Source organism: Idiotropiscis lumnitzeri, chromosome 7 (assembly GCF_059441095.1).
Source record: "Idiotropiscis lumnitzeri isolate Australia: NSW breed Sydney's pygmy pipehorse chromosome 7, RoL_Ilum_1.0, whole genome shotgun sequence".
NCBI lineage: Eukaryota > Metazoa > Chordata > Actinopteri > Syngnathiformes > Syngnathidae > Idiotropiscis > Idiotropiscis lumnitzeri.
Genome location: NC_142397.1, coordinates 2,960,270 through 2,984,435, shown reverse-complemented (window position 1 = coordinate 2,984,435; position 24,166 = coordinate 2,960,270). Strand labels below are relative to the sequence as shown.

At 40.2% G+C, this 24,166-nt stretch overlaps 1 protein-coding gene across 2 annotated transcripts in view; it reads left to right on the top strand.

Annotated features, from left to right (window-relative positions):
- Positions 1 to 9,855: 9,855 nt before the first annotated feature.
- cntn5 (contactin 5) overlaps positions 9,856 to 24,166 on the top strand; it is an 88,747-nt gene continuing 74,436 nt past the window's right edge. Inside the window, exon 1 of one of the 2 annotated variants that reach the window (XM_088300804.1) lies at positions 9,856 to 10,135. The gene's annotated coding sequence lies outside the window, so the exon portion shown is untranslated. The remainder of the gene's footprint in view (positions 10,136 to 24,166) is intronic. The other variant, XM_088300803.1, reaches the window with a different exon arrangement.

Sequence of the window (24,166 nt, the reverse complement as noted above, 5' to 3'; positions counted from 1 at the left end):
GTATCACACGGAGCGGCGAATGCCAACTTTGCGTTTGGTCAAGGTTGCAAACGACGGTGTTACCAATTTGGTAATTCAATCAGTGGCAAAACAGCTGCTAAAAAAATGTAAGCGGTCGTAAGACGTGTCCCAAAAGTTCTTATTATCGGCCAGTGCTAGACCACACGTGACTATTAAATAAATAAATACACCATGAAATGTTTAATTAAAATTGTCATTAATTAATCGCATTTTTCATGATACATAATTATAATTGTAAAAATATATATATATATGATTATTTCTGTATTTAATAAGTTATTTGTGTATTTAATTAATGAATAAATAATCAATAATATTTTCATAAAAATATAATAATAATAATATATTTTTTAAATAAAAATAAATAATTTAATAAATACGGACATAATTGTGTGGATTTTTTACAAGCAATGATTGATAATTTAATTAATGACACATAATTTTTTTTTAATTTAATCATTTTAATAAAATTTTTATTTAATTAATTAATGACAATTTTCATGGTGAATTTATTTATTTAATTTTGTCACTTTTCAGTCCTCCAAAGTAGCCTACCCCATTTCAACATTTTCACAACACAAACTACGGCGACCGAGGCAAGCCGTGGTTGACCAGCCAACTGGTCACGCCGTCCAGCGAATGGCGCTTTTCCGGTGCTGCGGGATACGATTACGCCTCGGTAATTATGATGGTGATTTGCCATTCCAGCTGAATGAAGTCGGACTGTATTATTTGTGACAGCGGCGCGCTGACTGTCTGCGGCGGATGATTGCGATGGGGAGGGTCGATGATTGGTGACACAAGCCTTCTGCTGGCACAAGCGCTGACAAATGTGCCGAGCGTGTTTCAGCAGGGATGCCGCACGCCATTTCTCAGGGAGACAGCTCGGCGCGGTCGCCGGGGCAGACGGCCAACTTTACGACGAGTCGGTTGAGCAAAGAAATACTTTACGTTTTGTGTTTAAATCAGAACTGAAGGTATTTTTACGAAGTGTAATATTTGTGCGGTGTTGTAAAAAATAGCGGGTCAAATTCGACACACTTCCAGTTTTTTCCTTTTGATTGCTTCGTACTTATGGCCTGGAAGTATTTTTCTAAACATATTTACTGTCCTGTATTACTAGACAGTTTTTGACTCATTCGCACTATAATTGCAAATTTTAAATTATTGCTCCAGCTTCTGTTGCCCATGAAAAAAACACTCCACTGTACTTTGTGCAATAATTTGCTGACTGTTTGCATTGTTTTGTTGACGTGTCCGTTAATAATTAGGCAGATGGGCGCGCAGTTCGACGCGTTTCATAGCCTGGCGGTTTACAAAGATTTTGCTGAACTAAACAGCAACGACGATCATGGATGAATAAAACAGCGGCCCGATGACACTTCTGCTCATCGCTCCTCATAAACGCCCATAAGGTCAATTTTAGACGATACTGATTGGACATTTTCACATTTCAGCCTTTGTTTCCTTTCTAATCCAACTTTTGCTCAATTGTTATTGCCCGCATGCTCCAATTAGGAATATCCCTCAAAGTGACTGGATGCAGCTGCATAAGTCGAAGCCAGCAGATGTTGACGCTCCCAATAATGAAAAGCATCCGTCTACCAAACAAATTATAATTTACCACCGCCTATATAGTCAGCATCTGCTGAGCAATAAATATGAATTGCTCGCATTCGCTAAGCATGTTAATGCAAGGCGCCATCTGCACCAGCGTAAACGTTCGTTCTTAGTCCGCGCTTAAACGCTGAAAGACAGACACGCTCTACAAATATAACACTCTCATGCACGCTCATAGAAACGCACACTCAAGCAATACGCTTTGCTTCGACATGCTGGAGTGCATCTTGGCCATATTTCAGACGTTTAGTTGGACAAATTAAAAACGGGGGTCTTCCACTAAATGAAATATGAGTTACTTTATTGATCAAAATGATCCACTGATCGAACAGCAAAATTTCACTTTCTAGAATCCAGGTAACATAATAATAATAATAATAAAAATATAATATAATAATAATAATAATACAAATATACTATATAATAATAATAATAAAAGCTATATAATATAATAATATATAATAATAATAATTATAATTATAATAATAATAATGATAGTGATGATAATAATAATGGTAATAATAATAATAATGTTAGTTCATATTTCAAGATGAACTGACTATCAATAGAACCTCAATAAAAACTTTCTAAAAAATTTCTAAAAAAAACATGCTTGAAGGAAGTGAGAATCTTTCGGTCCGAACGTGCCTGTTAAGAAGAAATATCTTGGCAGACAAAGAAGGAGCATATTTTGCAATGACGTCAGCTTTGTTAGAATTTAGTCTTTGCGTTGTATTTTTTTTTTCCCCCGTCTTGGATTGGACTGACCCTGGTGAAGAATCTTCACACGTCTTGAATGTTGAAGTTTGCATTCCCTAAAGAATTGTCGCTGAACGAGTCGCCCGTCGCAGATGTCAAGAAATTTGTGTTGGCTGGTGTGTGAACGTGTCCGTGTGGAAACATTATGTAAGGCCGAGCTGTACGTGTTGTTATTTATTTTTTTTACAGTGATGTGCATCGCAAGTCGGCACTGCTATCTTCCAAATGCCAAATGGCCATTTTGCTATTTTCCTGAAACCCGTCCACACGCCCATCTTTAGCATCTTGCTAAAAAAAAGCAATTTTAGCGCAAGTCCCGCACATTTTTGCCGCTAGTTGAAAAGCTATCAGAAGCTACCAGAAATCTAGGAATGCTAACTTTCGCCCAGGTTGTACGATACAAAAGAGCTGCTTGTGTTTCGTTGCTCAGCTGATTAGCACTTAAAAAAACGAGATCTCCGAGTTGGCGTTTATTTGTTACATTTTACTATTAAAAGTGGTTAACTTCTTTTTCACTTTAAAAAAAAAATGTCGCTGTGCTGTGATGTTCACAACTTTCAAGATAAAGTTGGGCGAAAGTTTTTTGTCAGACTGTAATTTATAACCTGCCTTGAAAACGCACGGCGCTTTAATTACCGTGCGGCTGCTGTCGTCTGGTAGCGAACAACGTGCTATAAAGCGCATGACAAGCCGATCATGTTGGAAGGGGAAACACAGCGCAAATAATGGATGCTGAGCCTGAACTTGGTGAAGCCTTCTTTGCTTTTTAATATTTCATATGGCACTTAGCAGGTAAACTACACCAAGGCCAGACAATAATGCTCAATTGTGACTTTTTACTGAATTGTTTATGCCGGTTAAAGAAGTGCTTGTAGTTCAGAAAATGATCTGACTCCCCCCCCAAAAAACGGTCAAATTACTGCTGATGTAACGGATCGTTGATCCGTGATCCATACGGACATTGATGCCGCAAACATCCACATTGAACACGCCGCCTACGCAAAGGCTAACTTCTAATTTGAAGTTGGCCCACAAGGTGGCGGAATGGCTAACTTTTCAACGTTTCGTTTCGCTTTACCGAAGTTTTAATCACTTGCCACCAACATCAACACAACGCCATCACAAAATCGTATTCAGTCGCAAATTTAGGACGCTAACAAACCGCTAATTAATTACGCTGTCATTGAATGATACGGTACAAGTCTCCGGCGTTAGCGGCTAGCACTTAGCTGTTAGCATTAGCGACAAGTGCCCAGCTGATAGTTCAACAGCTTTTTTTTTGCCTTAGATTGTACTTTGAGGTCTTTTTCATTGAGTAAAGAAAAAAAAATCAAGCCAATTATATTTGTCTTCATTTATTTTCGATAAGACTTTTTTTTTTTTTTTTTTTTTTTAGAAAATATTGAGCTCAAAGTGTCTGGCAGTGACACTATAAGACGAATAAAATAAGACTGGAGCCGGCCATATCTTGCATTAAGTTGCATTCTTAAATCCTAAACGGACATTAGGAGTAGATTTGTTGTTTTTTTTTATTTATATAAAGTAATTGCAGACATAGTTCTATTTATCTTTTTCTGATCTGAATAACGATCTGATCCGTGATTCTAAATCCGCAATCCAATCCAAAGCGTGACTGATGTGATCCGTTCGACCGCAACAAATTTCTATCGCTTGCGCATTTCAACCGTTATAGTTAATCTTCTGTCCTGCATTTTGATATGTGGCCATCCGAGCCGACATTTCCCAGCCACCTGTCTTTTGTGCAAGGTGCGAGTTGACGCGGAAGCGCAAATTTGCCATCTTCTGACATTTCACACAGGAAGACTCACTTGTCGCCAACATTGCCACTTTGCAACAGCTCTGCCAACGCGCGTCACAGACACGGCAAATTCTTCCTTAAAGGCGGCTAAATTGCCAGGATGGTCGCGCGAAAGTGGACACAAACCCAAAAAACATCCATTCCTATGCATAGATAATCGCGACTGTTGTCGACGTCAGCTAAATGTTTCCTCCAGTGCTGCTTTTTATCAGCCGTCATGATTCTGCTATCATCCGCAATGAAGTTGTTTGTGTGATGTGTCACACTGATGACACAGTAACACTCCAAAACCTGTGAGTGATTGCTTGAGTCAGCAGCAAGGAGCAAACACTGCGAGGAACTTTTGCATCCGGCAGAGTGTGCAGGAATGCTTAAATAAATGTGGCGCGTTGGCTTCGATGTTAACTCATTTAACCCCAGCCGTTTTCACGAGAGGAAACAACTCAATCACAGTCTTTTTTTTCTGGATTTTGACTGATTTTGCCAGGACTACAGAATATTGTGTTCTAAAGATAAAAACATTGAGCTATGATACAAAAAAAAAGGCTAAGACGTATAAATACGTCTTTGGGAGGCAGGGACTACAATTTTGAAAATGTATATATCTTATGGATTGAATAAGTTAATATCGCTTTGGGGAAGGTTGAAAGTTTGTCGAACAATGCCTGTCCTCATTGTGCAACAATCGCGGACACCAGATGACTTACACGTAATGATGGGTAAATGAAGCTTCAAATCTGCTTCATGAAGCAGTTGTCGTATTTTTGGACTCCAGTAGATGGCGCTCTCCGTTCAACATTGAGCTGAAAGCTCACAGGCTTTAAAGCAACAGTGCCATCTACAGGACTCCAAAATACAACAACTGGTTCATGAAGCAAATTTGAAGCTTCATTTTCCCGTCACGACTTACATTGCATGTGTGACGGCGTGGGTGCGATAATGTACCTCTTTGGTGATCTCGTAGCTCGATGTGGGGGAAGCCCTTACGATGATGTTAACTCTCCGGCCTATCCTCTCGTTTGCACTCCGAAGCGCCCACAGGTAGTTCGCCACTGCCTGACTCACGACCGATGTCGGATCCCGTCCTGTCTTAGTTGGTACTCATTGCGTTCCTTCCTCGCAGGAACGCTTACATAACATTTAGTTTTTTCACTTTTGCTCACTTCTGTATTTTCTCTCTGTCCTGTGTCCGTCCCCGCACAAACCTGATTCAGTCCCGCTGCATTTTCCAATAAATATTCTAATCCAAACAGCCACAGAGGGAGTATTTCAAAGTCTGCTGTTGCACAGAAAATAAATGTTCCGGCATAAAAAGGCGTACTGATCCACAATTCTGCATGACTAAGCAGCTGAACAGGACAGGTTGTATATATAAAAAAAAAAACAAGATACTCCTAGTCCTGAGGGCATCGTTATTTATTCGACTTGCTCAGGCCTTCCTGGATCATCTCGCAATTTGTTGGAATGTTTGTATCCACAACTTTTCAGATCTTTGCCCAGGGATCAGCAGAATAAAACATCAGACCTTATCCGACCCCGTAAACCTCTACCTGTGGGCCACCCTTGTGTATCCAGACGAGCCCCTCCAGGGAGTTTTAGGTCTACCGTGAATATGCTCGGAAAACCTCACCAGGAATGAGTCCCGAACTGCGACGTGACTCACGAAGAAGACCTCGTGAAATCTGAACGGCTCCACTCGAATCAAAACACCACTTCCGAATCCAAAGGCTGCACTTTTAAAACAGACAACCATGAAGTCCAGATTTTTAAGTTTCTGACTCCAAATGATTCATCGATTTTTACTTTACTGAGAATATCCTTTCAAAGGACGACGATGCCGTTAATGGTGGCGCTTTGGCGCGCAACGCCACCGGAACACCGTTTCATCTGCAAGACTATTAAAGTGGCGTCCTCACAAACCACCAAGTCAAAGACACCCGGAACAATGAGGACTGTGGTGTTTCTCCGCCGCATACTATGTGCAAAACTCTCAAAGGATATCAGCGCTGACAAGCAGCGCCGTTAAAACGGACCCCCAATTATCGCTTCTCAAAAGATGCCATCGAGCAAGCTGATAAGAGCTGAAAGCGCCGCAATTGATTATTTGCGCAATAGGAAGCGCTCGCCGCCACGGCCACTGTTTAATTAATGATGGCGGACACAGATAGGCCGTTAGCTCCATGATGCCAGTCGAAAACTCGGAGACGAGAAGAGGCGATGGGAAGCTTGTTAAGCGGGACCAGAAACGGAAGGAACCCGTCGACTGTATACGCCGCCCGTCTGCAAGACGCAACGACGGGCGGCGAGCGGGCAGAGCGCCACCGAGTGACTCTTCGGATGTGTTGGGAAGAGACGCAAAGGTAGCAATGTGGACTGAATATTGCGATCAAACGGAAAGCGCAAAGGACGTCGTTTTTCTTGCGGCTCTCTAAAACAAATTGCTGGCAAAAAGTGAGTTGTCATTTTCTTTTCGTTTCCTAAAATGCTCATTTTGCTTCGTTTTTTTTTTTACAGATATTACAAATATTTCCCCCCCACCAAATCCATTCTTAATTAGGATTGGGTATTGATTGGCATTTCCTAAAAATCCAGATTTGATTCGATTCAATTTTCGATTCACTTTGATTCAAAGATTTCACGCAGTACCAATTTTGCTTTGGTACCAAAGGCATTCTCAGAAGAACCAATTGGGACAAAATTCTTGCTGTAACTAGGTGCATTAGTAAAAACGTGAATATTGACATTAAGAATTTAAGCCAATGGAGTTCCATTAATTGATTAATTAAATGACCTGATGGAAACAATAAATCCGTCTGCCTTCATGCTTGTTGGCGCTGACTTCACTGCTTCCGCCATTTTGTTTTAATTCGCGACAATAAATCACATGACACTTGGAGACACTTAAATTTATGAGGAAAAAGACATTATTAAAAGTATCGATAGATTATTTTGTGAATCAATATTGGGCTATGAAAAAAATCGATATCTACATTTTTTTTTAAACCCAGTCCTATTCTTAATCTGGACAAAATCAAAGTTATACATTTCAAAATGTCACTATTTTAAAATTATTTTAAAAATCACTATTTTCTGTGACTCCATTTTCTTCCACTTATTCAGGTTCGGATCACACGGGAGCATCATCTTAGCGGGAAAGACGAAACTTTCCTCTCCCCAGCCGCTTCGTCCAACTCTCCATCCCGAGTTGTTCGCATTCCAGCCGGAAGGCGTCGTCCCTCCAGCCTGTCCTGAGTCATCCCGAGGGTGATTCAAAAATGCCTGCAACACCTCACCAGGGAGGCATTTTTAATCCGATGCCCGAGCCACCTCATCTGGCTCTCATCTATATTTTCCATGATTGTGATTTCAAATTATTTTTGTTTATATCCAACGAGTCATCCATCCCATCCATACATCCATTAGCAATGAAATAACGAGGTAATTGTGTATACGTAATTATTTGAGGAGCTTTTACATTCAAATAATTCTCACAGTCTTAACATCCCTCCGAGGGAAACCGTAACTACAGCGGGGCCTGTAATGAAAATGAGTTTGACATTCCAGCTCGCAGAGTCGACAAAAGAATATTAAGGTCACGCTGAAAAGAAAATGAACTAACAATACCTTGAAAATAAAGTCGTTTTTTTTTTTTTTTTGCAAGACTATTACGAGCATGAATGGATTCGGGATCTTGTTAAAAACTTTTGCGCATTTTCAATTATATGACATGTCTCTTGAGGGAGGTCGTGCCTGACTGTTGCATTTAAGGTCACGTGGGAATTTTGAGATTCACTGAATTCATTTTGTCTATTGATGTGTTCCCCCCCCCTCTGTACTTCGACTTCAGTGCAACGGAGGAGTATTTTTTTTGCAAATATGTCGAATACTAATAAGAAGGTAAGAAACTTTCACCTGTCGTCCATGTAATAATTTCTGATTGTCTGACTAATATCGCCCACCCACAAAAAATTAATTCCTTCCCTTGCAACGCTCGTGTAGAAATTATTCAAGTAGTTCTTGAGTAATTCTGTTGAAAGATTGTGAAAGGTCATTTGATGATGGAATCTTTAATGACTTAAAAAAAAAACATCTCATAGTCACTGTTGCATTCCTCAGGATGAGTTTTGGCAAATTGTCCAGCTAAAGACGTTAAATCCAATATGGAGCCGTTATTTCCGTCATTGAACAAATGCTCGCAAATCCACTTTAATCCCGAATGAGGAGGGATTTAAAAACAGACACATTGGCACCTTTAAGGACCTGGATTAACAACCGTGCTCATCATGTGGTAACTCATTTCGGAATAAAATGTGTTTGTTTGTTTTTCTTTTAAGTGTGCCGCCACAAACAAGCCTGATGCCCGCAGAGTGTAATTTGAAGGTCGGGGCATGTGTGCGGCAGCGTTGTTTCAATTAGAATGGAATAATGTGACGCGTTTAACCTTAATCAAAAAAATAAAACAAATGCGGTCGGGATTTTGCGTAAAATTAGGATTTTTTTTAGCATTCATGCTCGCTTTTACAGGTATGGACAATTTTGAGTCTTTAAATAATCTAAAAATCGTGTTTTGGGAATGTGGGAGATTTTAGAAGCCACGCAGAATTAGCAACATTTCTGCTCAACAGGTTTGTTTATCACCACTTTTTGTTTATAATTGATTGTACATTCCATAAAAAACAAAACAAAATATTCAATCTGATAGATGTAGCGTGATAGTAAGCCTCCATTATGAATAAATCATGCTAGCAGCAAGCGAGGTTAACGCTAAAGTGCTAATACTAGCTAGCATTGCTTGACACTGCTTTTTTTTTTATCTTCATTAAAGTTCATATTTTTTTTTGTTTGTTTTGAAATTCAGTTAGTTTGAATTTAATTTTAATTATAGAGCATTTTGGGGGGGAGTCGGGGGGCTGAACACCAAATGGGAATCCACTGTGAATTTGAATGTAACTTTACAAGCAGCAACAACATCGTAACATCGGTAACAACAACGCCTTAATATGATCACGAGCGTGAAAAGAAAAATCGATTCAAATTGATTTTTTTTTTTCAAACCCAGCCCTCCTCAGCATTGCTTCTAAAGCTATCTAAATAGCACTTGCTGCTCTTGCAAGGCATCGAATTAGAACGCGTTCCTATTCTAAAAACACTTATAGCCCTACGACATAGGTGTCAAACTCTGGCCCGTGGGCCAAATTCGGCCCACAGGGCTATACCAAATGACTACTATAGCATTTTACATTCTATTTGATAATTTTAACATTCAAAATGACAATAGTCATTTAAAAAACTAAACATTGTATTGCATTAATGAAACTCCTAATAAAAAATTTGAAATTAAGAAAAATTCAATGCTGGCCAGCGGCTTTGTTGAACTTTGACTTTTCGGGCCAATTTGTCTATTTGAGTATGATGTCATTTAAACACAATCAGGATTTGCATTTCATTTCACGTTTGCATATTTCTATGCATTTTGCTTCAACGTCTACGTCCAAATCTTGCGGGGCCAACAAGGAGTGGCCAGAGGTGTTGCGAGGGATGCCACTCCTCATCCTCCCTCGCAGAGAGTGGGGGGTGGGACCACTGTCCTCCCATCCCATCCCTCCCTCCCTCCCTCCCTCAGTCAGTCAGCTGCTGGGATGCAACCCTGCAGAGGGACTCGAGCGGGCTGCAGCGGCGGAAGCTGACGACCGAGCAGGACTTGAGCTGCAACGGCACCCAAAGTGGACGCGAGCTCGTCTACGGCGTCGGGAATGGATGTTGGCGCCCGCTGAGCTGCTTCTCGGACTTCTCTGGAGATTCTCTCTGCCGGAGGGTGGACGCGGCGGCGGCGGCGGCGACGGAAGCGGCGGCGGAGGTCCGCACAAGAGCCGAGGAGCCCGGCGAAGAGAGGCGGACCGCACCGCTGCTTTCCCGGTGAGTGGAAGCACTGTGGACTCTCGTGTTTATTGTGCTGCGAAACGGCTGTTTTTCACCAACATATCAAGCAAAAAATAATAATAATAATAATCACGGCTCACGTCATCGTATTAATAATATGAATGATTGTGTTTTTTGACCTGCTGCTCTGGTCTGGAGTTAATCAACTTGCTGATTATGGAAATGTGGGTCGAAAAAGTCCGTTATTTTCCACTCAAGTCCACACCTCCATGCACGATGAAAGTGGCTTGGATGTGCAATTAATGCAGATGAGTTCACACAAGAGCGCTCAGATTATTTTTTATTTTTTTTGGCAGGTGTTCTTGAAGTCCATGCAGAAATCAATTTCATGCTTTCTCGATGCTTGACTTTGCAATGCCGTTCCATGTTCGGTGCATATTTATTTTTAATATTCGTGCACAAAAATGCCTTCTTTCCCCTCTTATCATTTGTATCCTTTGTCACTTGACATTTCTTCTTCCGATTTGAGGCGTTCGTCAGTGCCAGCCATCATTCAGTTCAGTCGAGAGGTGCTATCTATGACCGAAGTCGACCTCGGCTAACAACTTACAAAAAAAGTGTGCGTGTGTGTGTGTGTGCGTGAGCGCACGCACGTGCGCGCTACCGGGAAATCCTCCTGCAGGCAGCTACCGTGTGGCTTTTCTTCATGTATAATGCAGAAACGTTTAACAAGTGCAAGCCTGGCCCCGCCAAAATTCCCAATAAAAAATTCAAGACTCTTGAACGTTTTAAAAGAAAAAGCCTGGAGAGTTGCCCCAAAACATTTGAGGAATGAGACACAAAGCAAAAAAAAAAAGCTAATGAACTCAACACCATGTTTGTTGTTGTTTTTTAGTTTACTGCCTCTTTCTGAGAACATGAGATGGTCCTGGTGTGCCTAATGAAGTGGCCAATAATTGTCAAATTTTGCAGCGATTACGCAGGAACATTTTGGAGCTTTTCAATAATTCAAACTCAGTGGCCTGCGTTAGTTTGAACTTTTGAGGTTTCTCCGTCAGGGAGAAGAAAAAAAACTGATGAGACAATGAGGCACACCTGGACAGGATGTGGGTGTTTGGAGGGAGCTGATTGGTTGACACCAAGCTGACGAGAACAAGTGGAAATGACCACTTCACGAGCAACACAATACATGGGACGCCGGAAAGCAAGACATGAAATAACAAAATATATATTAAAAAAAAAAAAACGTTCAAGTTATGCAAAGGAACAAACTATCTACAAGTAAAATATTGACATTTCTCTTCATAACATCGTGTTGACTACAAATTATTCAGTTTCAGGAGTGAACCAATCATGTTAAGATAAGATGAACTCGATTCGTCCCACATTGAGGATATTTGCTCATTAATTTCTTGCATAATCACGTTTAATGAGTTTGAGTAACGGCTTTAAAAAGTGTTCGCTAACTGTGGTTGTGATTGTGAGGATCAGTGCAGGTGCGGCTCCATTTCGTTTGTGATGGGGCTGTGGCCACCCGAGAAAAAAACGACTTGACATCCCATGTACAAATGTGACAAATTTAAAATGTAAATTTGACATACACAGTACGTGATGCGATTTTGAATATGAGGATCACACGTTGCTCTCGTTACTCTCACGATTGATCTACTTCAATGAGTGTCGTACACACCCCCCCCCACACACACACACGACTAAATACTACTACTACTACTGCTGCTATGTAGCATGCGAATAGTTTGTCAAATATAAAATTGTTCCACTTGTGATTAATTATAAATAGATTATTTTTCCATCCAAAACAAATGTTGAAACTTGTTGTTGCCATATTGAATAACAAAGGTGAGAGGTGTCACTAAAGCAAAAAATATTAGCATAAAGTTCACTATTGTGCATGAAATATCTTTTCACAAAATTTTGTTTTTTTTGTTGTTCTTTTTCGGCCAATATTGTTGATAACTAAAATTTAAAAATATATATTACTTCAGATTAATAAAATAAATAAATGGAATAAAGTAGATTTTTTTTTTCTTTTTGATTTCATTTGGTAGGTTTTGCGTCTACTTTTAATACACAATTTTTTGTAAGCCTTCAAATTGTCTGGCACTCAGTCGGTTTTCCTTTTGATTTTTTTTAATGGCTAACCTGGAAATCGTCAATTAAAGCGGATGATTGTCAAAATGGCGCTTGCGTCTTTCAATCTTCACGTCCGCGTCCCGGCCATTTGGACATCGCTACCCTACGCTTTCCGCGGCGCCCCCTGCTGCCCCATGCCGCAGGTGCGCCATTTCAGCGCGGCGGGTGACGCTCTCTCCGGCTTTAAATAAGACCAATATTGACGTGAGTCGTCCAGCTAATTGAATGTGACAACACGGCGATGAAGGCTAACCCCTGGGCCACGAAAATGAAGAAGTATCGCGGCAAAGAGAGCGAGCGATTCGGGGAAGGAAGTGTGTCGCCAAGACAATGGCCCCCAAGGGTGTCTGCTTGTCACTGACAAATCGGAGTGCAAACGGACATAAAAGTCCTCCGACCCAACAACCCAACGCGTCCCCGAAGCTTGTCGTCGGCTTCGATGATGGCAACACTCTGATTCGTTGTCACGCTGACTCAACCTCGAAAGCAGTGAGCGATTCTCAAACTTACTTACTTGACACAAAGTAGCACTTCCAAAAATATTTCGCTTCCCGATGACTACCAGGATATAAAATAGTAGCTCAGACTTTAAATTTAGCTACAAAACTGTATTTTTTATTTTATTTTATTTTGTCTGTGTAGCTTGTCAGTCATACCGATTGTGGTATTCCACAGAGGTCGTATCGAGGCAACCAAACCTTTCTTGCGTGTTTGTGTGTTTTTTTTTTTTTCTTTTCTACTTTGTTTCACAAAAACTCTCAAAAATAACACCGGCAAGTAAACTGATAGGCTCACAAAATAAAGGTTTACCTTTTGGGCTTTAAACATTTGTCTCAATTTTGATGAACATTTAGACCTACTGTGCTACTGTATGTATGTGTAAGTGTGTGTGTTGTTGTTTTTTTTTTAAGGTTTTTCTAGTTGCAGTTGTCACCCTTTTTTTTTATCATGGGTGGCAATTAAAAATATGATAATTATATGCACGAGATGCAATGTGTTATTTGGAATAATTATGATGTTATAATTAATTTGTTGTTTCATTGTTTTTCCATTTCGCTTTTAACTGTGTAAGGGACGACATTTATATGGAGGGGAAAATGGGAGGAAATTGTTCTCTAACTGGTGTTCGGACAAAATTCATTTTATTACAGGAATAAAGTCCAATTTTTCTATGGATATAAGTCGGGTATTTTCTCAAAAGCTATTTGTCAATTTTTTTTTAAAGAATGGCATCTTTAAAAGGCAAGAGTTTTTTTTTTTTAATTCACTTGGTCAAATCTTTCTTTTTTATTTTGACTTCCACACAAACTGCATTATCGTGTAAAAAAATGCAACCATTTTTGCTGTTTTAATTTTTTCCTTGAAAAAAGTTGTTGCAACAGCACTTTTTCCCCTCAAAACTAGAATGTAAACTAATGCAACAGTTTTTTTTTTACATTTTTTTCCCTTTGACCCCCAAATTTCTATCGTATTAAGAACCCCCTGTGACTCGTTTCTAATCGCTGCAAACGCAACGAATGAGAATATTTTGACTCCGATTTGACATGACTGACATTTGTCGGATTCAAGACCACCCGGAATAAACATTTGCACCAACACGTCTGTCGACCTTGCTCTTCTTTTTATTGTCTGACCGTTCCATTTCAGTGACTGAGCGACTCCTCGCATCCCCTCCAGGTTTAATCTGACATCGTAATTGGTCCGATTGCTGAGACGCTAGTTGTTCGGCCCTCTCACCCCCCCCCCACGTCACTCTCGCCACTGACTCAGATTCGAACAGACATTCCCGACGGCAAAGCTGCTGTTGACACGACAAAAATAGGCTTTGATAATTACGTGACATCTCCATATAGCAGAGGTGGGAGTGAGTCACGTACTGTACGCGCAGGTGATACTGAGACGTCGAACGTTCGAGTTTCAAGCAAGTCACTGTGGAATAAAAAAAAAAATCAAGCGGTTCAAGTCAAAAGTCCCCGCTAAATTTTAAAACAAGATTTGACTTATGTTTGGGAAGTCAAAAGTGACAAAATCATGCTCGGTCACAACAGCATTTACACATTTGTGTTAGCTAGCTACACTGTGCTAACACAAAGATTGACAACTATATGCTGTTGAATTGTGGACAGAAAACTTTTTTTTTTTTTCACGGTTAAAACAGCACTTAGAGACATGTTAGTTCAGTAGCTAGCTAGCGCAACTGCAAGTTGCTTTGTTTACATTACTTGTTAGCTCGTAAGCGAGCTGGTGGCTAGTGGCACTCGTCATTTCAGCCACCGGAGCCTTTTAGCGGATGAATGGCTAAGCTAGGCAAGTGTTGGAGAATGGAGAGAAGAGTACATGTTTTTTTTTTGTGATGCAATAGCTCATAAATTGTGAGCAGACTTGGGTCAAATCATGTAGTGAAGTGTAGAGCGAGATGCTTTTTTCAGGACCGATGCGATGCAGATTAGTAGTAGTCCTGGAGGCTGACAACCGATATTTCAAGTCGATATTCATTGGTTGAAAAAAAAAAGACAAATATCGGCCCCGCTGATAATTGGTCTATACTTTTGTAAATTTCATCCAAGCAATTCTCAATTCTTCAAATTGTCATCTAAAATCCGCATCATGTGACCCTCTGGTTTATAGTTTCATATTCCACCACCCCTTTCTGTACTTTTCCTTCCCGCAAAACGAGCACGTGCACTCCAAGTCCCATGGCAACTATTATTTTTTTTTCCCAAGATGCAGCGGCTTGTCTGAAAGAGCAAGGATCCAGAACAGAATCAAATTAAAGCCCAAACCGGAGAAAACAAGCAAACTAATCGAGCCGCGCGTTCCATCAGTTTTAGTTAGCATCGCGCACTGCCCGCTGACTCGCCAAAGAACAAATCGCAGCAGACACGTTACTTACTCAAGGCTTTTGCTCGACAATCAGTTTGGGCTCGCGCGAGCATCAGAGAGAACCTCTCGGCATCATTTATTAATTCTGAAAGGCCTTGGAACTTGGAAAAAAAAAATTATTTTCTGAAATTACTTAGTGGACAGGAAGTCGGCCATTTTGCTTTGAAGCGGCTATTTAGAGCAAATTCCAAAGCTGGTCCTTTTATATTCAAATGAGTTTTTCTGTGCAGCATTTTGGATTCAACCGGGGTAGTTTGTTAAAGTAGTCGAGTATTAAAGATGAGTTGAGTCATAGTTGGCTCTGTTTTGCCGTCATGACCCCTCGGTAATGTGTCTTTTTTTTCAGGGCCGTAGCCGTGACAAATGTTGAGGGCTGATGTAATTAACACGAGCGACACGACAGCACGAAGAAGTCATAAGTCATCGCGCGATCTCACTCTTGATTCTTTTCATTCCCGTTTTTTTGTTTTTTTTTCATCTGCAAAGCTGCAACGAGAGTCTGAGGGTGTGACCATGCGTCGGGCAACCTCATTACCGTTGATTAAGACGTTCTTTCATCAGCTTCTCTTTGTGCCGTCCTCACTGTGCGAACTCTCCTATCGAGTCATCTGCAAAAAAAAAAAACACTCCCATGATTCCTTTGTTGTTGCGGCACCAACTTGAAGCTCTTTTGTTGGAATGAACAATCTCAGAGTCGATTGATTGATGAACGGCAAGTCGTTAAAGTTACAAATTCCAAATTCCGATCCTCAGGCAGATTTGTGCCTCAAAACGGGGTTGTAATTCAAACTCGTTTACTACCATTGACGGCTAAAGATGTCAAAGATCCTTTTTTTTTTGTCAGCTGGCATTGAATGAGTTTGAATTATAGTTCTCTTTTTTTATTGTTAGTTTTAATTCATTTACAGAATGTGTTAGCTTTAATTTGTTTTAGTTGTCAAAATTTGGTGTATTTATTGTGTACAAGTAAAAAAAACATCTTGATAAGTGTAGCGTCGGGAAAAATTCAACAGCCATATCATTTTAAAAACATTTAAAAAAAACAAACATCTACAAATCAAAGACAGGTACTGCAAGACTGTAGCGTAATTATGCCGTGCATGATGCTGCTTCTAAATCATCATAAAACATAATTTAAAAAAAACTAAATCTAAGTGTTTCAAAAAAAAAAACTAAAACTAAGAAAAACTAACAAAGCCAACCTTAAAACTAACTTAATTAAAAAATAAATGAATTAAAAAAAAAACAAAAGCCATCATTAAAAAAACTAAATCTAATACTAAAACTAAATGTTTAAAAAAAAAACTGGAACTAAGTAAAACCAACAAAGCCAATCTTAAAACTAACAAATTAATAAATTAATTAATAAACAAACAAAAGCTACCCATCATGCAATTTCCCAAACTACGACAACCGTGGTCTCAGGAAAGCTCCGTGCAATAACACCCTCCCTCCATCAGAATTCAATGAATCTCACCTCTTATTGTTGGACATAATCTAGCCCGGAGAATATGCGAGGAGAACGCGAAGGAGGTTAGGACTTTAGCGCAAACGGCCCAATATTGCCCATCGTGCGTCTTGCACACGACAATTCAACCTTTTTCTGACTTTTCATGCATTGGGACAATTAGGATCGAATGAGGCTCAATTATCAGGATGAGTGAACCCCGCTTTAAGAAGCGTCATATCGTCGCAGAATTCATAAATGATTGTAAAGAAAAATAGCCAGAAGAAGTGAAGGCACCTCCTGGCCGATTGTAAAATGTCTTACGAGGATGCCGTGTTGTCACGTTCTGTTTTGGTATTATTATTAATAATATTTATCACGCCGAAGACAGATTAGAAAGATGAAGGTGGTGTCTGTTTGTCGGCGGGGGTCTAAAGGCGAAATGTGCAACCCCGCTGATAGTTGAATAGCGAAAGATTAGCGGAAATGAGCCCGACACCTTTTGACATTTGCAAGTGGATAGAAAGCGATTCCTCCACGTCGTAAACAATGGCGGGTGCGCAAATGAGATAACAAATTACGAATGACTTGCAAATTTCAGAGCTAAACTTCAAGTGAACCTGTCACTACATCCTTCTGTACTTTCCCGTCGGCTCACTGCTTTGGGCGACAGGTGGGTCACATTAATGTGTGTGTGCGTGTGTGTGTGTGTGCGCGCACTTTTTGCAGTGCACAACTTTGATGTTGGCATCTTTGCTGCTGTCGGCAGTTTGATCTCTGCACATCTCGACTTTCAGATTGTTGGTTTGTTTTTTTTATTTATTTTTTTTTTTTTTTTTGCATGAACCCTTTACTCCGCCGGTGGTGCGGGAATGAATCAACACATTTCTGATGGTTTCCTCATGTTCCCATCATCATTAACGGGCCGTCAAGGCCTTCCCTGTTGGCCTAACAAAATCAAGAAAAAAATGATCCTATTCTTCGCATTGATGTCATCTTATATCCTAGTGTTGTATTTTGAGGTGAGCGTTTTTGTCCAATCAGAATTCAGATAGCTTGTGTTGCTAGGCAGATGTGTCAGATGTGAATTTGTCGATCTGCTTCAAACGTCTCTGGAGTCTTGTTCGCGCGATTGTTTTTAAGGCTTTGTCCTCTTCAAATTGGACTCTTTTGTTCCTTCCGTCTTTTATCCGCAAGAAAGAATTGTTCAATTGTTAAATAATTGTTAAAGCCGTTCTCACGTAATGACTGTGAGTTAACCAACAGTACAGTATCGTGAAAAAAAAACAACTGTGGTTTGTGTTGAATTGAAATTTCCCATTCATCCACCAAATATTTTTCAATTCCTCACATGCATATTTCTTTTAGCCGTGTCGATCGCGTCAAATTGAAAACCCTTTTTGCGACGCAAATAAAAAGCAAATCTTAAGTTGCGGCTAAGAAGCTACAGACCTGAAGTCAAGGTCGTCAGAGTGGATGAAAAAAAAAATAAAAAATAAATAAGAAGCATTTGATGATTTTCTTGATTTCCGACAAATATTCTTTGTGGGCTTGAAGAAAAGAACCCGACCATGCCATGATCCCCATTTGAGTCGAATGCCATCCTTTGATTTAAAACGCCTTCTGAGCTGTAAAAAAATGAATCGACGAGTCAACATGTCAAATTCCAAAGACAATATTATCATTTTGCATTGAATACATTCAAAAGTTGTTTCCTGCCAACACGTGACTCGTTGGGTGACTCTGTTTGCACGCGGCAACAACTTCTCCCTCTCACTTCCACGAAGAATCTTGCATTGAAAGTCTGCCTGGGCCTTCCAGTGCCGTAACGAATAACAACATTTTTTTTTTTTTTTTTTTTATAATTCCCATTTAAATTGATGGCATCCCTTCGGATCTGCAACTCGATGTCCTCAGCTCACTTCCTGCGGCGTCTCACCCCTCTGACAGCCGCTGGATTTATTCCACCCGGGCCGGCCGGGGAGAGCATAATTCCTTGAATATATTTCTTGGATGCAACGGCGGACCCCCGGTGGAGGGATGAGTGATTTAATAACACCCCCCACCACCTCTCAGTGTCATCCTGGTGACAATGAACCCCCACATGCAGCGTGAGCGTGATCCATAAACGTACATTTATTTAGCCCAAATGCAAAGGCGTGCGCCAGCAAATCGGACACGGAATGGTAAGCAACGCGTCCTCCAGATATTCGACCGATGTGAGGCTCCATTAAGCATTGAGATGAGACGCGAGCGGCGAGGCGGCGGCCTGGAAATGTGGCAAAAGAAAGCAGCTTGATGTGATGCTTTTATTCAATGCTTCCTCTGTGTGATATGATCTATTGAGGGGACGGGGGGGGGGAGTTTGGTGAGGGGGAGAGGTTTGCAGGTGCGGCTAAAGCTAAGCATTAAGCCACCACAAAAATAAGCTTAAATATACAGCTAAAAGGACACAGACACATTTTATTTTGTTTACAAATAGTTTGGCACATAAAATGAGTGCCCACTCTGGGTTTTACGAAATAGTCGACTAGTCGATGATCGACTAGTCGCTAATGACCCTTTTAGCGTGAGGAGGAGGCAGAGCCGCTTTTAGCAACAGATGAGTGAGCAGAATGAAGTTAGTCCATCACCCTACTTGATTTAAATCAGGGGCGGCCATTGCGTCGATCGCGATCGACTAGTCGCTCTCAAATGGGGTGTCGGTCAATCGCATTCGCAAACAGAGCAGCCCGTCATGGACCTGTTGCATGCCTCACCTTGCTAAGTAGCAAAATTAGCAGTTTGCATTTTGTGCCATCTACTCTATAATTATTAATTAAGTGTAAAAACGATTTGGGAACATGTCTGGCTGGCCAGGGGGACATGCACTCACAGTTTCCCCGGAGGAACCGGCCACTCTGTCAAAACTAGCTAATTTCAGCAAGATAAAATATAGGGTGTGTAAAGTCCTGGTAAATTTCTTTTTTTTTTTTTTTTTTTTCTTTGCTCTACTACTTACTTGCTGAAAGCATTTAATTGAATTTTATCAAGTGTTCACCTCGCAGTCTTCGACTTCATCAAATCGTCATCGAATTTGAATGTTTTACTTTCAGGACCGGGCTATATCTCGCTAAGAACCAAATAATAATTCTAATAAGAATTCTAATAAGAATTTCCCTCCCAAATCTTAAGGTTGCCTTACATTACCCCCCCCCGCCCCCTTCTCCATTTCAATCATTTTTATAGGTGCACTAAAAATCAATTTGTGACAAGCCACAGCTCAGACTTTTGTGTAAAATGGCTTTCATTCTCACACACACTCACGAGGAGACGTGTGAAGGCCCCCCCGGGGGAGGCCGACGCTAGCGATGGTCTCCAAACGAAAAGATGCTTAATTAGATCAATATGTCATTGACGACATGGAAATTAAATGTATTGGCCAAGAAGTATCACAGCTAATAGTTGGAGAACATCCGACCAACCTGTCGCGCGCTACTTTTTTTTTTTTTTCAACCGCTTTTACTTGCCACGAAATGTTGAAGTGGGAGTAAAGTCTCAAGTATCAACCTTCAAATTTCAATCAAGCCGATTCGAGCGCTCGCTAACAAGTGAAGCAACATTTGTGAGCCACTTTGCTCTCAGTATCGGAATGTTAGCTAACACCTTCACAATCATGCTTTCATTTATTTATTTTTTTTTGTCATTGTCTCAAACAATTCTCCGTTCACGTATTGTTTCGTAAATGAAACGCATAACCGACATGAAGCTAAATTCACCCGTGAGCACCTCTCCGCGCGCTAACTCGTAACGTTAGCCTAGCTTACCTGTCGTTGTGGGTTTTACAATGACAGATGACATGAATGTAATCTTGACTCTTATCTTAGCACATTGCCATTCTCTTGTGATTTTTATCAAAAAAAAAAAAAAAAATACAAAATGGGGAAAATCCGCCTGATTCGCAGCGACGGCTTGAAATTAGCGTTAGCCAAATCGTACTGAGCAGCAAGGACTGTTGTTATGCTACGCTATCAAAAAGTTATGTTAAAAATGAATAAATAAATAAATAGATTACCAACTGATTTTACAAAAATATCTGTCAGGAAATTTGTAGGAAAGACGTGGGGAGAAAAAAGGGGAATTATTGTTGACCAAATGGTAACAAGAACTGTCTTCATCCTCAGAATTTGAGCTGGATTTCATGACTTGTGTGTCGTCAGTACCCACATTCCTCCAAGCATAAAAAGCGCCGCGACTTGTAGCTGATCTCCCGTTCAATCCTACTTCATTATGTCATCTCGTCGCCATTGTTTGCATCTCTTCTGGGCGGCAAAGATCTGCTGCGTGCCGTTCACTCTCCGTTTTCGCTCTCGCCAAGAACAATGTCGCTTTCATGCATAAGTGGGCATGTTAACTAGGCTGACCTGAGGTGGAGACATCCAGCAAGGAGCCTTGAGACGGAGCCGCAGAACACACAGCTCATTAAATCGCAATTTCCTGCCGGACCCTTTGAGTGTCTGCTCGCCCACCACGAGGGTTGCGGACGAACGCTTCATGTCTTGCTGCCCAACCAAAGTCACGTAATATGTGGCAAAGGAAAAGGTGCAGTTTTCATTTTGTGCGTGTGGGGGTGTGTGTGCATGTGTGACGCAATAGTATGAAAACACGTTCACTAAAAAAAAGAATTGTTGAATTTACTAAATTTTGTTGCACAAATAAAATCATCTGGATCCAGATCATTTTATTTCGTGTAATTTCAACCCAATTTTTTTCTGTGTTTTGGGGGTGTAACTAACCATATTCATATTTTGTGAACAGCGGCGGTGATTTTGTTTATTGTATTTTATTTTCATTTAAAATTTGCATTGAACGGTTCTACTTCCGGTTTAAGCAATGTGCTTTTATTTTGAATGCGAACTTCCTGTTTAGTATTGTTCACACTTAAGGTAAACTAACAAGACTACGGCAAAATGTTTCAGATTGAGCCTCAGAAAACGGACGTTTATTTTTCTAGCACCCCCTCCGAAGAGGCAAAAGGTGTGTAAACGATGGATATAAGTACTTTGTGTTTGTAAATATTAAGTGTTTAATGTGAAATATGTCAGCTAATTGTATGCGTATGTTTTGAAAAGTGTTTCGGCTCTTACGGTGATTAGGTTTTAAGGTTACACGGTTATGGATACATCTTGCTCAAAAATAAACCCCAATGCTAAATGGGGGGGAAAAAATCAAGCTAGCGAGCGCTTAAACAACAGCATGTGACTCACTCCTCTGTGTCCGACAGCAAACACACCTGCAGGTTATGAGAAAACAAGGGCAGATTCAGAATCAGCTGCAAAAAATAAAAAAAATCTCGCAAATTTAGCTTGCATCGCTGATGAAATGACTTTGTAAGTTTATTGATCGTGTTATTGTTGATAAGCGATCGACTGTTTAATTTTGTTTTTTATTTTGAATTGATACAAACCAAACCAGTTACTGAATCTTATATTTTTTATACGAGTCACAGAATAATCGACAGCAAAACCCTGTATTTTGCTTTTTTTTTTTTTAAACACTTTAAAACAGTCCCATGTTGTTAATACAATATCTGCCAAATTCCAAGTAGCCCAAGCAGCAAGAATTGCGGCTCAATTTCCACCCTATTCTTTGGCGCTCTTGCCTCATGCAAATGAGCCCCGCCCCCTAATGACACGTGTGTCTTTTTGTGTCACATGACTAGCTTGCTCGTACAGCAGTGTGAGGCGCGATTTTGTTAGCATCTGACCGTCACTCGAAAATGGGCAGCCCTTCAACCTGCTTCTTTGCCAAATCGTGAGTGCAGAAACGTTTTGGGGGTGGGAATGATCCAAATTCTGCCCAATTTAAAAATAATTTGTTAATCCAATAACATGGCTGTTTCTTTTTTCTGTTGAGCACCATCACATTCACGTCCATCACAATGTTTAATAATCCTTTCCCGTTGCAAATTGAGTTTCCCGTCTGGCTTTTCTTTTTGTGCGTCCGATATCCACATGAAAGCAAACATGAATTTCAATGCGGCCTGAGTGTTTTTAAATCAAAAAAGATTGCACCATCAAATAAAGAAAGTCTTCTTCTTTTGCTGACGCCTTTGGAGAGTCATTAAGCCTTCGCGATTGGATTGTTAATGGATTCTGGAAAAGGCTGATTACAGCGCGAGTAACGAACGCGGCTTTATAATAAGGCAAATGTGTTCATATGCAGCACGGGCCGGATAAAAGCTTCCTGTACGCTGCATTAGTGTGACATCACTCGTATGTTTTATTATTGTGCGTGTAGTTGACAGTGGTTTATCGTACGGGGGAGTTTATTTTATTGATTTATTTATTTATTTTTACGAGTTTCAGAGAAAGGCTCCACGGCAAAACGGAGAAGGTTCTAAATATTTCATTAGCAATATTATGATGTGCAAGCATGCTTTATCATATTCGTATGTAGCCCATTTTCAGTTGTGGCCAACATTTACGGGATTAATATTATTATTATTATAAATCAGTTCTCTTTTTTTTAATTAAGATTTTATTTATTTTTTTATTTATAAGATTTTATTAAGATATATATATATATATATATATGTATATGTATATATATATATATATATTTATTTTATTTTATCTTTTTTTTGTATTTTTTTTTTTCCTCCCGTTCTCTTTCTCCCTCTCCAATATGGTCCCACTGCAGCCGGACCCTTCTCACTCTCAAGCATCTCTACCGGGCCGCGGGCCGTTGGTTGGGGACCTCTGGTCCATACAGCACTTGATGTGGCACATAAGCAAATTCTACTTGACTGCTTCCGTGTTATTCATCTTCTTGGTCACGACGACGGAAAACATAAATAAATGTCTTAGCATGCTTAGACGATTTCCTGCCATTTTTTTCCCGTCTATGCATGAACAGCTGGCTCCTAGTTAAGTTTTAAGGCCAAAATGGATGCAATGCGGAAGCGTTCCTGTTCATCTCGTCTATATGATTTGTAGAAGGACACGTTCCCCCTGTTGTGCCGCAATACGTCAGCGGTAATGGCAAGTTGTCACATACGGAATTGCACCTTCATGGGAAAATTGCAGCTCTCGCCATTTGAATATTCTTTCCCGGAGAGAGTGTTTTCTTTTTTTTTTTTTTTTTTCGGGCGACATATTGTGTATGTACGCCGCAGTCCCCTGGGAGCAGAAAGTGGCGGTTTATTTACAGCAACGAGAAAAGAGGGAAAAGTCGACTCCAAAGTGGTCTTTGCCGACATCTTGAATTTCACATAGTGGACAAAGAGGAGACTTTTTAATATTTTTTTTAACCTTTCATTTATTGCCTAATAACATAATCAGTAATTTTCCAATGTTTCCATATTCAACAAATGTTTAAAAGTCCATTTGCTTTGATGTGAAGTTCCGTTACCCGGACGACTACACAGACTCGAGACAAAAAAATTCCATCGCCAAAGTTTTTTGCAATTTTTTTCTTTTTTTTTTTGTGACAGTAAGTTGAGAAGGATTTTGGCTATTAGGCAAACGGTTTTTACTTTGCATCCGGGAGCAAGTAAAAGTCACTCAGGCGAATTACAAAAACGTTAAAACGGGATACAATGT